The sequence below is a fragment of the Lichenostomus cassidix genome, chromosome 1, assembly GCF_008360975.1.
Source record: "Lichenostomus cassidix isolate B80296 chromosome 1, HeHo_3.0, whole genome shotgun sequence".
Lineage (NCBI taxonomy): Eukaryota > Metazoa > Chordata > Aves > Passeriformes > Meliphagidae > Lichenostomus > Lichenostomus cassidix.
This window is the reverse complement of record NC_139479.1, coordinates 32,288,907-32,303,064: the sequence shown is the minus strand read 5'-3', so window position 1 is coordinate 32,303,064 and position 14,158 is coordinate 32,288,907. Positions and strand designations below refer to the sequence as shown.

The 14,158-nt window shown below is 37.5% G+C and overlaps 1 protein-coding gene across 1 annotated transcript in view; it reads left to right on the top strand.

Moving 5' to 3' along the window:
• Positions 1–14,158, top strand: part of OCA2 (OCA2 melanosomal transmembrane protein) — a 193,090-nt gene that overhangs the window by 24,998 nt on the left and 153,934 nt on the right. The gene's annotated exons all lie outside the window — the stretch shown is intronic.

The following is a 14,158-nucleotide window of genomic DNA, read 5'->3' as shown; positions in this document are numbered from 1 at the left end:
GCATCATAAAGACATAAAGAAAATCACTACAGCCAAGGCTGCAAACACTAAAATGGCACAATATAGCACAACTCTGACAGCTGTCACATCACACATCAAGTGGACAAGGAGTGTGTGCTCCTCATGCATCCTCTCTCGCATCAGGAAAGGGGCAGGTTGCTGGACAGGGGTGTTGATCTTTCCTGTTGTGAGAGATACAACATCAGCAATTCTATTTGTAAGTATTTAGAAATATTTTATAGACGCCAAAGTATTTCAGGTGGATTTTTAAGGCTTTGAACCGTCAGCAATCAGAGTGAGTAGAAGGCAGCCAGGATGGAATGTCAACTTTTTTGAGTAGTTGTGAGAACCTGTAGAGGTGGCTTGACAGAACCTAAAGAGAGGGAGAAGTGCTGTACCTAATCCAAACTGCTGCAGAGCACAGGCCTTTAAGTGCTGCCTGGCAGTGTCTGCATTGAGCAAGGCTCACCCTGCAGTTGTGGAGTGCCAGCACAATATCCAGACCTTTGTTTCATGCCCACAAATCAGGAAAACCGTGTCAGGTGGGAGGTGCAGTCCTGGGGCTCCCCACCATTCTGGGCATGCTGGTGACAACTCTGCTTTGGTGAGCAAGGCTGAGATCTGTCCCCTGCCCCTGCATCGCCGTTAGAAGGAAATGTGCTTATCCTGGAAAGAAAGGAAGTCTGGGGCATTTTGGTAAGTTCCCTGACCTGGGCAATGATGAGCCAGGCTAGCTGGATGAGTTTTGCTCTACCCCTAATGTACACACTATGTAAGTATGGCATAGAAATCTTCAGCAAACCCACCCAAGGTTTTAATGTGTGTCTGAGTGTTTCTGTAAGAGTGAGGATTGGAAACCATTATAACTATGCTTTCCAAATATTAAAAAAGTAATCAAATTATCAGCTTGACCAAAAAAGTCCTGTAAATCCTTTAGAATTTTTTTTGAGTATTTGAGGATTTTTTGTGTTGACTAGTAATTTTACTGACAGAATCAACTCTTGTAAAAGTTCTTCAGTTCACTTTGTGAAGGGATGCGCTAATGCCTTGTTCTGAAAGAGCATGGTAAGTACAACATATATGGGAGGATGGGGGGAAGGCAAGGGAAGACAAGGGAAGGACCGAGTGCATCTGAAGACAAAGTTTTTCTTTTGTGAATTCTCATCTGTGTCTTGCTATAGTTGTGTTTGCCAGTGCTATTTATCCTCCTGTTTACTATCATGGGATGGGAACAAAACCCACAATTGTGTTCTTATGGACCAGCTTTCACCCTCCAGGCTAAACTTCCTCACTCATTTTTCAGTGAGTGATATGAATTTGTGTACCGGTGACACATAACTTCTGTCAACCTCTGAACCACTCTGGCAGTCATGGTCACAGGTGCCAGAGATGAAAAATACTCAATCAGATGGGAGCCCACTTTCCTACAAGTGCAGAGAGTAACTCCAAGTCTTTTGCTAACAGTGTTAGTGTTGAGTAAACTGTAGTGACTGTGCACGATTTAGGAATAGATGTACAATTATATAGCCCTACCCATGCTCCCTTGAAGAAAGTTGTATATCAAATCTTCTATAGCAATATACTAGGGTTCAAGAAAGGATCTCTCAAAATTTCTTCTTGTTGATCTTTGCCTCTTGGTCTTCCAATACTGATTTTTTTTTTGCATGGAGATTAAATTTACCAGTCTCTTCTTAGCATATATTTTAACCCATGTACACCAGGAGCAGTCAAAATACTGATGTGACCTGTATGACCACTATGTATGAGCAATTACCCTTAAATAATTGGGGCTACCCAACAGAATGCAGATAAAAACATGGATAAACCTTTGTAGACTAACAAATTGTTTGATTTGTTTCATTAGAATGAGAATTAACTTTTAATGTAAATTGTTCTTTTGCTTGCAAAGAAACCTAGTAATGATTAAAAAAAGAGGAGAACAAATATTTTTTTTCTTTTCGCCATAAAGTGATTCACTAAATTGGCACATCTGTATGGTTTGTTTTAATGCATCTACTTAACTTGAATTGCTGAATTATCTTTCAGCGTAAGATTCCCAGGTTCTCAAAATTTTTCAAATGTACACTGAGACAAGACTTTCCAAAGACTCTATTTAATGGAACAGGGGATTTATCTCGGTCTCTTAAAATTACCTTTAAGAAAGTGTTCTTGAGTTAAGCAGGGCTGTTTACTCTGGGACAGAGATGTCCAGCCCATTCTGGACAGAGCATTTCCTTTTGATTGCAGCACAGTCCTGCAGGTATTTTGTGGTCAGTGTGCATATTGGGCTGCCTGCCTGTCAGAATGTCTTCTCATTTACTTCCCACATTGAAAAGCGGTACCTTCTGTCTCCAGGTTTTACTGCACTGCCTTAGGCTCTCTTGGCTCAGTGTGGGGAGGTCTGTACCATCCACCATGGTCACTCCAGTGATCCTGTATTTCCAGAGCATCCTTCCCACAGAAATAAGCCTGTCTGCCTTCTAGTGAACAGCATACTTTCTTCAGTCCTGCTGGCTGTGGGCAATGTAGGCATCCCACTCTGAAGTGGACCATGAATGAGCTCCAGTGACATCCTGTTCAGTTGGAATGTACCTGACCTAGGTGTATGTCTACACTGAACTGTGGTGTACTTTGGATTATCAGAAATGCAGCTTTTAAAGTACTAAAAATGGCAGTGAAGTCCGCATTTTGATTTTTCATTTCTCTCAAATTCTTCAGCCTTTAAACAATGACTTGACCAGGGTCCTTTTCGTTGCAGTTACATCAAGGTGACTTTTACAGTCAATGGACCTTGGTCTAAGCCACCTTCATGAGCTCCTTACCTTGTAGGAAGATTCCACACTGCTTTGTGGCAGCATGGGTGACACTCTTCAGGTCAGCACTGACATCTCCAAAGACATAGGCATATCCTTCCATCCTGTCTCTGTATGTGAGGCATGTGGCCCCCAAAAAGGCCTTTTGGTCTCACCATTATCAGTCCTGTTTGCAGGGGAAACACTTAACAGCATGTTTTTATATGAACCAAATCTGAAACCCTCCTTTGTGATCCACAAGAAGAGGGAGAAATTAGCTATTTTTGGCTTAGGATTTTGAGAGCATCAAAAGTTATCTAAAGAAATGAGGAGAAGAGTAATTCTTAATTCCATGTAAGGAGTTACTTTGCATTACTCCACTGAAGTTATATTTGGAAGAATTTGGTCCTGGAATTTCATGCTCATTTAATGTAGTAGTCCTTGAAAGATTTTTTCTTTATTCTTTGTGTGTCATTCAGAAAATGCGTCTATAGGATAACAAAAAAATGTCTTTTTTTTGTCTGCTTGAAAATGTGTTTCATTAAGCAATATAGTTTCTTTCAGCATTTCTCCTGTCCCTCAGTTTTACTTATATAATAAAAAGTAAAAACAATCAACCAAATCCGACTCTTCCTTTGTCCTGAATTTCTGGTCCCTGGATCAGTACTGATATTGGTTTGCAATGAGAAGGCCAGTGAGTTAAAAGTGTATATTGAATCCTTGGTTTGTAGCAAAACAACTGAAAGATTACGATTGTATTTCCTGTTAGCTGGGGAAACTGGGACAAGAGAAGGTATTGTATAGTGAAAAGTCAATGTAAGAGTGAAGTTATGTCTTTAGCCATGAGGGATTATAAATCTCAATTTTGATTTTTAATTATGTTGATGTATTGCTACTTTTAAAAAGCGTTTATGAGATTTAGAATTAGATGTCAAGAAGACATGGTTGCTGTCTAAATAAGTAAAATTTATGTGACAATTTAAAAGCTTCTTTAGACAGGGAAAAGGACTAAGGGATAAAAAAGCCCCCAAAAACAATAAAATCACAGGGTTTTTTGTGCATCCGAAGGCTAATTTTGATCTTTGGCTATTTGAGCAAGATGAGATCATCTTCTGTTTAAGAATCAAACAGAGAAAGTGTAATTTTCACACCATAATTACATGTTTGTGTAGAAACCATTCTGATTTTTCATGTCAATCACACAAACATTAGAGAAGAGTCCAGCACAGATAGATGACTTCACAGAAACCTGCCACCTTCATCATTCTCAAGTAACTCCTGGTGATCTTGCTTGCTGCCTGAATGATGGCACTTCTGGCTTTTTTCCCATTTCTTATCCATAGTGAATATTTCTGAGTTTTGATTCCCCATGAGGATCTTTCAATGCTGTGACAGTGCAGTGAATAAATAATATTAAAGAGGTGCTAAAGTCTGACTTTGCTAATTGATTTAGTTTGGTTCCTTTTGTTTTAAATAGACTCTCTCAAACATTTATTGCTTACATGAAGGCATGTGGCTGCAACATAGCTTATCATAAGCCAAGTGTGTAGGGGCATGGCATTGCTGAGACTCCCTTAGCTCGGATGAAGTATTCCTGCTGTTGCCTCTACTATATCATAAAATACCATTCAAAGCCTGAAAAGTTCAAAAGAGGCAATAAGCAGCTCTAGCAAAACTTTAGGTTGAATGGCAGGAGGTATAATAGTATGACCATATTATGCACAATAGGCAAATAAATAAGTTACTGCAGGGTTCTAGTACCCCATTCTAATTGGTTGTTCTGCATTTCCTGGGAAAAAGGTATCTTGCAGTGGTAACAGAAGGAGGACTGAAATGCAGTTGGAAGATGTAACTTAAGGAGGCTGTTTGACTACATTTGAGTAGTGGTGTGTTCAGCAAAAGACTGAATTTGACATAGTTTCTGCTGTTAATGAAACATACAGAAAGAGGCCTCACTCATTATAAATTTCCCTGTCTTCAGAATTGTTGAATTTCTTTGTTGCTGTGTCTTCTTCATCATCTCAGTGCTAATTTCTTATAATTATTGACAGTATCTCAGATTGGTCATATACTACAATTTTTCTTCTGCCATTGACAGACTAAAATCACAGTAGCCACTCAAATGCTTTTTGCTCTGACAGAATCTTTTGTAAACAAGAATCCACTATTATTAATTTTTGTTTCTGAGTGCTCTGTTGAAAGAATTAGGGGATACTAATTAACTGCTTCACACTTTTCTAACTGTCAGGCTAAACACTGGACTTAGCACAGAGTGAAAAAATTGCAGTGTACTAACCTCCAAAACCCCAATGTTTCATTCGAGTGCCTGTGACATTCCACAAAGGTGTTGAATTTTGCAAACAGCTGCTCTTTTCCTAATAGTAATATGATATTATTATTAGGGTACCCTTAATGGTAATACGGGGTTTGTGTTTGTGAGACCTCTTAGGCCAGTTGTGGAAAGATGCCAGTAACATACAAGATGGGAGTGGACAGCACTTTCCTCATGCAAACCTCTGTTTAAACAAGGAAAGGCTTTTAAATGTCAGCAATGATTTTTTTACATTGAAGGGTTAACCAGTCAGACTTTGAAATGTGCTGCACAGGGCCAGTCACAGTTGAGCAGGAGGCCATGCCTGGGGCTTAAATAGCTGACATGTAGCTGGCCATCTATGATGACATAAATAACTCAGACACTCAACATCTCTCCATGAAGCTTTTTCATTGAAAAATTTGTCTGTGTGCTTTGCTCCTGGCCAATGTTCATGTGTGCAGGTGGCATTTCCGACATACTAAATGATTTACAGAAATCATAACTTTTCATCAGAAGGTGGTCAAGTTATACTAATTAGTAAGATTTCAGTTTTGTCCCAATTTTTGTGCTATGCAGATGTGCAAAAATTTTATGTGAGGCAGAACAATTGAGTTTTCATGGACAGTGACTAGGAAGAAGGAAAATAAAGCATTGGAAATCCATGGTCCTTATATATATTACTGCATCAGGTGCACATGCATACAGGCAGCTACTGCAGCACCATTTCTGTGTGGTAAATGGTCTGCATGATAACATGGCAACTTTTCCATGGGCCCAGGCTCTGTAATTGAAGGCTAGAACAAGAGACCTGAAAGTGAAGCCAAAATAGTTGAGAAGGAATGATGGAAAGAAATCGAATGTTTGACAGTAAGTTTGGGCCATTGAAATTTAAGGTGTGTACCTCAATGAGCCTGATGAAGAGCAGGAGCTTATGAACTTTGCAGAGCGTAGAGGGGGAGGACAAGAGCCATCTTGATTTCATGGTCCAATCAAAAAACAAGTAATGCTAGTGGGGGTCACTTAATGTAAATGTTTGGTAGGAGGTGAATATACAATCTCTGCTCTGCTCTGAGGGGTATTAAACACATATCTTCCAACTCTTGGTAAATGTAGGAGTCACCAGACTCCAAGACAATATTACTTTTTTTTCAATGAATTTTAAAAAATATATAATGAAAAATCAAATAAAACAGCAACTGTAACTCAGGTATTCTATTTTATAAGAATTTTTTTTTATAATCAGCATTGCTTTATTTATGTACTCTTGCTTCTTCTTCCAATGACTATTATTTTGTTGAAAATGTAAGGGCCTGAAGGGAAAGGAGAGGAAGGGTTTGCAGTCGTTAGTCTAATAGTCAGGGTGATAAGGTGAGAGCTTGGTTAGCTTAGCTCAAACTGAGAATTTGGCCCAAAAATTGCCTCATCCTCTGCCCAGACTGCTGGGGAGATGCTGCCAAAGGAGGATAGAGGACTTTGAGGCACAGGAGGAAGGAGAAGCATTTATACAATGAGATTTCAAAAAATGCAGAGACATTTGGCTTAGTTGGAAAGGTGAACGGGAACTCTTCCATGCAGCTACAAAGAGACACTGGGTGAAGGTGAAATACAGTGTGAAATACAGAGTGAGAGCAGGGTGTAGTGAGCTATGGATTGAATTAGGTGAAAGCAAGTTAATGCTATGGTTGTATGCCAGACCCTGATTCAATCAGCCACCAGATATGAAAAAAATCTCAACTCCACCCAAAGTAACAGTTAACAAGAATACGAACTTGTCAGTCCCAAACCTTGAAGCCAGACAGCTAAGATAGCACCATTCCTTGCTTAACCTGAATATGTTGCACTAGTAAATACTTACAGCTTGGTCTTTCAAACAAAAGCAAGACATGTTAACAAGAAAAAGACATGGAAGGCTAAAATTCCTCATAAAATAAAACAAGCCCACCCTGCAAGGGTTAGGGAAAGAAATCCTTCCTTCCTTCCTTCCTTCCTTCCTTCCTTCCTTCCTTCCTTCCTTCCTTCCTTCCTTCCTTCCTTCCTTCCTTCCTTCCTTCCTTCCTTCCTTCCTTCCTTCCTTCCTTTCCTTCCTTCCTTCCTTCCTTCCTTCCTTCCTTCCTTCCTTCCTTCCTTCCTTCCTTCCTTCCCTTCCTTCCTTCCTTCCTTCCTTCCTTCCTTCCTTCCTTCCTTCCTTCCTTCCTTCCTTCCTTCCTTCCTTCCTTCCTTCCTTCCTTCCTTCCTTTTTTTACTTCCTTTTTTTACTTCATAGTTTGCTGTTAGGAGCAGATGTTTTAAAGCATAGTTCTGCTGGTGATAGGGATCTTTCCGTTTTCCCCAAACTTTAAATGTCTCTCTCATTAGAATTAATTAGCACGAGTGGTTTGTCCTTTTGTGTTAAAAGCACTGGAAATCATTCCTCAGCTGCAGCAAAAAATTCCCGGATAGGGATGGTCATACAGTAAAGAACTGAAGTTCATGTTAAATTGAATGTATTTGATGGAAAAATAGATTAATGTAGATGGAAGAAATTAGCCAGTGAAGCAGAGAGAAAAGAAAAAAAGGGTCACAGTCTGTAGTCTGGCAAATCATATGGCTTTTTAAAAAACCTGCTATACATAAGGAGCTGAAGTGATTTACTCTCTAAAATACAGCAAAAGCTGATAAATGAGTCACCAAAACGCTTACAGACAGTGAAAAAGCAAGCAATTCTCTGCTTGATAGGGGCTAATGGGGCTGCAGGGGCAACTTGCAATAATTGTGCTAATGGACCAGCAGCAGAGACCACACAGAGCTCTGCCCACAGCAGGTTGGAGCTACGTCAAGGACAGCACCATGAGCTGGAGCCAGGGCTGTCAGAACTGGGTAGGTTCAGAAATAATGCACTTGTGTTAGGTTTTTTTTCTTTAATTTTTTTTCTTTGCATATTTTTATATGATTTCTTTTGTACAGGGTGAAATATAAAACAGATTGGCAATTACAGCCACTCAGTTTTAAAAAGTGGAGCAGCAGCTACTGAGTCAGTACTAGTAGTCTGTGAATTAGCATCATTTAGAAGCAGCTGTGAAAGGCTGAAGGCTTTCAGAGCTACTGTCTTTTCTGTGCAAGTCAGTAAGGACAGTAAACACAGTCCATCTGCCTTTTGCTCCCTGTAAGGACTCCCTTGCCTGAAGCAGAGCTCTGGCAGTGGGGGAGTATGAAAGCATCTCTCTCAGATGGCCACACTGGCAGTTACATTGAACTGAGATATCTGGCAGGGCTTTGCACTTGATATTTGAGGAGGAAGCACTGTGCTTTTGAGGAATTTACTGTAAGAAGTCTAATCCTGAGTAGGATAAGTAAATATTTTGTAGTGACTCTTCTTCCCACTCTTGCAGTCTTATGCAATTTATTTTCTCTGCTGCCAAGAAAATAAAAAAGTAAAAGCAGTTTTAAATATTCTTTTGTTTCTAATCTTCCTAGAAGTGATAGGACCAACTCTACCTCCTCAGCCATGTCAATGACGTGACCTGCAATCCTCTTTAGGAGTCTATTGACAGCTGGTTCAGCATGTAAACCTCTTACAGTGAAAAGGATGAACCTGAATTTAGTCAATCTGTCTGCTAAAAGGAAGAATAAATCCAGAATGAGTGTAACAAGGAGTACGCTTCTGTTTTCTTTGATGCATCTTTGATCATGTAAGCTAAAAGAGAAGGGCTATGTTGTAATATTATATAAATATGTGTTTTTCTGTTGCATCCATTGGCAGCATATGTCTTCTTTGCCAAGCTACTCTGTGTCCTGTACATTGCACCTTCCAGTGCTTCCCAGTGCGGACCAATGAAAACAAATGCTCTACAATGTAGTGCAATGCAATACATGCATTTTAGACATTATTTTTGGGTCACATCTGCTGGCACATTGTAATATGTGCCTGAAAATAAGCCAAATCAGAACTGTTAAGTAGTGATGTTTCAGAGCAAAAATTTTGGACATCAGTATTTGGAAAACTATTGTTTTTAACCATAAATAAAATGGCAACGAGCACTCCTTACAAACCTGTTCTTAGTTTTATGGCAGTATTGAAGAGGGTTACATAGCCAAAAATATTCCAGCTTGCCTATTTTGACAGAAGACAGACTGTTCTTGGCAGAAGAGAATGATAGATTTTAATAAGGATTTGTATGTATGGGTATTGTACTAATGACAATTTTGAACCTATTGTTCTGTCAACAAATATTGTTAGACATGTCATGCTTTCCTTCAGCTGGAAATCTGATGTTTGTGAGGCAGAACACACAAGAATTCTACACCAAAGGCAGTTAACAAATGTACCAAACTATTTACAATTTGGAGTAGGACTGATAATTTAATTTTCTTGATATGCCAATCCAAAAATATTTTAGGCTCAAGCAGATAGGATGGAGAGCAAAGAACTCTGGCTTTTCATACTTCCTAAACTCTATATGCACCTGAGAAGATTTAGGTCATTTATATAATACTCTGAGATAATCTAAATTAATTATTGATGCTGGCTTCCTTATATTTAATGGAATTTATTTACTAGTATGCAAAATTAATCATCTGGATTGTACCTGTGCTGCATATGTATCTCTTCAGGAATGAGGTCTTCAGGGTGTCATGGTCTGTATCACTTTTAGCCTTCATTAACAATAAAGTTGCAAGTATGACCATACTTGGTCCTATTGTGGTTACAGCATTTGGTTATTGGCTAAATTAAATTAATATATAAACTGGAATAACATTTCAGAGCTCAGACTGTAGCCATACTTCTTGCAATGAATGAAAAATATTGATGGAGTCCATCTTTTCTAATCAATACTCTTTTTAGAATTTGTCTACAAGCTTTTCTCTTAAGTTTGTATTAAGTTAAAATCTATTCTTTTAGATGTGCCATGCTATTTTTTCCTCTTCAGCCCACACTTTTTCGTAATGCTACTGGAGGAAATAATTCCTGTATCTTCAGTTCTTCCACTATGCTAATTAACTTTCATATTCCATAATCTTAAAATAGTACAATTTTTTTTTCTCTGTGACAATCTGCTATGGACCTACTTCTCATAAACATTTTTTGTTTGTTTGTTTTTAAAATGTTTCTTTTCAATTGTAACCTACGTCTAAATGCCATGACTAAAATGAGATTACATTATTTGCACTCTAAACTGTAATTTTTGTGTAGAGGAACAACCAGTATTCTGTGTTGTTTCTTGATGTGCAGAGAGGCTACTTTCACATTAACTTTCAATAATGATATGTGATTATGGGCACTTTATCTTTTTGTTTGTTTGTTTGTTGTTGTTTTGGTTTGTTTTACTTTTTTTATTCCTCTGCTGCCAAGAGTATCTGCTTACTTGGCTTCTTTGCATTTCCATTTTGTCAGAATATCCTTTCGTTTTCCTCCTGTGTCACAGTCTATGGATAATTTCTTTTTGCAAAGTGCCTGTGCAGATGGTATTAAAAGAGAGTTGTTGATGCAGTGACTATTGACAATGATTTCTGGAGTTGTTTTATCGAAAAAATATATGCAAGAACTTGTTATCACTTTTTCTTTTGTTTCAAGCTTTTTTTACTTGGAGGTGCTGTTGGTTCAAGAACACTAAACCTGTTCAATCCATTTGAGTTGGTGATCAAATAGCTGCATAAATGTCTAGTTCAGCACATGGCAAATGACAAGAACTGTTCTTTTGACATTTAAATAGTGGTTTTAGTTCATCCTTTTAGGAATGCTAACAAGTGTTTTCGATTGAAAAATTAATAGGTTATTCAGGAACTGTATCTGCTTGAGGAATCAAAACACTTGTAAAATTTCTTCTGTCTGTATTAGCTGTGCTCCACTGCATCTCTGCTGGTACAGAAGCTGTTAACATAGGGCAACCTTGGAAGCTTGCCACTTGACACTTTTCCTTTTCTATTTTGTTTTTCTTTGGGAGTGCATAATGACATTTTATTTATGTAACATCATCTCTGGATGTCCAGAAACTTTCATGTGTGTGTGAAGAGTTACTGTCCTATCTATTTTTTTAATGATCTATGTCCAGGATTTATTTAGCTTTTGGATGGTGCTAATTTTTAAAACATACAGAACAAATATTATGATCTCAGGAAGAATATGCTATTTCAGGAGCAACATGGATGGAAATCACCTCTGTGACTATTAAGGAACCAAAGTTACTCCATTCTGTATAGGGTTGAAGGGAATGCAGTGTTTGAGAGGAAAGAGTCTGGCATCTGTATAACAGGGAAGGAAGAAGTATATTAAGAAATATGATATACAGTTAAACTGTGTTGCTGGAATAAAGCCACCTGCCATGTAGGAAGAGGAATTTCCTTCTGAAACCTGAGAGGCATGATTTTGGTTTTTGACTTTACAGTATACAGCAGCATATTCTTACCTGGAGAAGGATTAGAGTTTAAGTAAGGAAGAAGGGAAGCTGAAATGTAATTATTATTCTTTGTATTTGTGGTCAGTTTCCCCACTTTAGGAGGGACTTGCTGAATATGATTTGCATGCTGCCCTGCATGAGACAATCAAATTCTCAAGAGTTTCTTTGGAATGTGTTATTTAGAATCCTTGGTGTTCAGGTTGACTTTTTGGTGCTGTTATTTTTTTATCACTTTTTTTTTACTTTGAGAATTTCAGTTGAATGTGTTTATGGACTCTGATCTTGTGTTTTAAATTTGTCTCTCCTTGGTTGGCAACAAATCAAAAATCTGTGTTTCAAAGCTGCTTGTTAATACTGATTAGAAGCCCCTTCTCCGGCACTGTAGCCTTGAAGGTCTAGATATCTAAGGCCTTTTCTGGCAGAAAAACATGTCTGGTAGCAAAGCAGAATCCAAGGCTGTGGAATTAATTCCTTGAAGCTTTTAAACTGTGTATGTTAATATGTAACAGTGATCTTTGTGAAGGGCTATTGAAGGGAAGAACACCATCTTTGTGAGAAGAAACTGCATTTACTCTTGAATGATTTTACTGAATATCATCCAAATATAAGCAAAAAGATTGTATTGTTATGAGCTGCCTTTTTATTCTGTTTAGTTTCTTTAATTTGTTCCTCTGGGATTTTCAATGCTTTAATTTTTTTGTCTCTGATATAAGTCAAGGTAGAATGCAAATGACCACTTATGTGGAATTACTCTATTTTAGAAGTTACTTGGTAGGAAGTTATAAAGAAGTCATGTTGGGAAAAGAAGTTGTTGATAGGCTTTTTGGTATAATTGACACTGAATAACATTTTTGATGAAAATTTTTCTGTATGAAAAAGGGATTTGATCTAAATGCAAATAAAATGTACATTAAAAAGTACTTTTTAGTACACTGTAATATAGACATTGTGTGTGTGAGCCTTATTTATTATTTAGTGAAAAAGTCTTTCTGTTACCTCAGAGTTAATTCCCCAGGTTCCTTGTATAGACAACATGGGAGATGTGGAGGATGAAATTAAGAGATCTCCCTCTTGCTGGTGACTGTAACTATATTAAACCAGACTTTTAGATGGCAAAGCTTATATGAATAACCTTAATATCTTATGCTCAGCCAGAACCTGAAAAGAAATTCTTAGTACTTCCATTGTAATTAAAATAATTTAAAAAAGTAAATATAATGGGAGGTCTTCCAAAATAGTGAAAAATATCCACTATTTTATCAATTTAATACTATTATTTCAAAACAGGACAACTATATTTCCCACTAGAAAGTATTTATCTGCAAAATTTTCTGCTGTTTCTTTGTCTACTCAGTCTCATGCCCTAGCTTTGAAGCAAATGTAAGCATTTTTGCTGGGCCCAGTCCACAAAGATCAGGATAAAGATAAGTTATCCTAGTCATATTGTAATACCTGACTATTTAACAGATATGAGTATGCTTGAAATTGCCTTGTTTCATTTCATTGTGACCAAAGGACAAAATACTAGGCCCAGCAAGCTTACTATATTTTGGATCCATCATGTGGGTTTTTTAAAAACAAAGCTTAATTTGATGACAACTTGATTCTTTTTAAGCTGTGCAGTGGCTTGCCTCTGTAACACCTCTCCAGGCACAGCAATCAACAATCTCATGTTGTTAATGAGATTTTTTTTTTGTAGATGTCTGGCTTTTTCTTTTTTTTTTTTTTTTAAACTCTAAGCAACGGAGACACTTTTTTTAGTAACACAGTCTTTTTTTATCTAAGAGTTACAGTTATGAATAATGTTACATCCAAATTCTTGGAATGAAACATATGGAACTACAATTTTCAAAGCAATGTTTAAAAAAGCAAAAAAATAGATTCTTCATTACTTGGTCTCTAATTATAGCTAACTAGTTACTTTTTTCAATCTCCAAAACTAGGGTGAGTGGCATAAGAATATATTGTAAGATTATACAAGACCAGAAGAATAAATACATGTTACATTGCTTGGATAAGGAAAATTTTATCAGAACAATTCTGTCTCACTGTTGTGTGCAAAGGTGTTCCTTCATCTGGGAAGTGGCCAGTGATCTTGTTTCAACAGTGATTCATTTTCTTGTATAATTCTTGAATTCAGCTGGTCTCTAAGTAAACCTTCATACTTCAACTTATGTTCCCACAAACCTTTGAAACGACAACATTCTACCACTTCAATGCTTGACTAATAACAACCTTTTCTGGAGGTGGCTACATCATGTAGTTGTATCTCAGACCTCCTCTTCATGTTTTCATCATCCAAGTGCCTCATATTGCATCTTTAAAAGAGTCTGGTCAAATATAAAGCATTAAGCTGTGACCACTTTCTTAATGTTTGAGATTTTTAAAATTACCTCACAGACTAGAAAAAATGTGTGATCCCCCTTTATTTGTCATATGTTCAGTTAGCAGCAGAGCTGGTTAAGATAAAAGCCCATCGTGAATGTCAAGGAAAAATGCTGGCATTTAAAAGCCAAGCCTGCAGAATATACTAAAGAGTCACAAGTGCAGTCATGCTTTAAGTGTTCCTGATAAATTGCTTCCCTGTTGCAGACTCATTTTCAGTATACCCTGCAGCATTTGCAAATAATACCTCTTAACAGGTTATCAATGTAATCCATAGAGAAACTGAGGTTTTG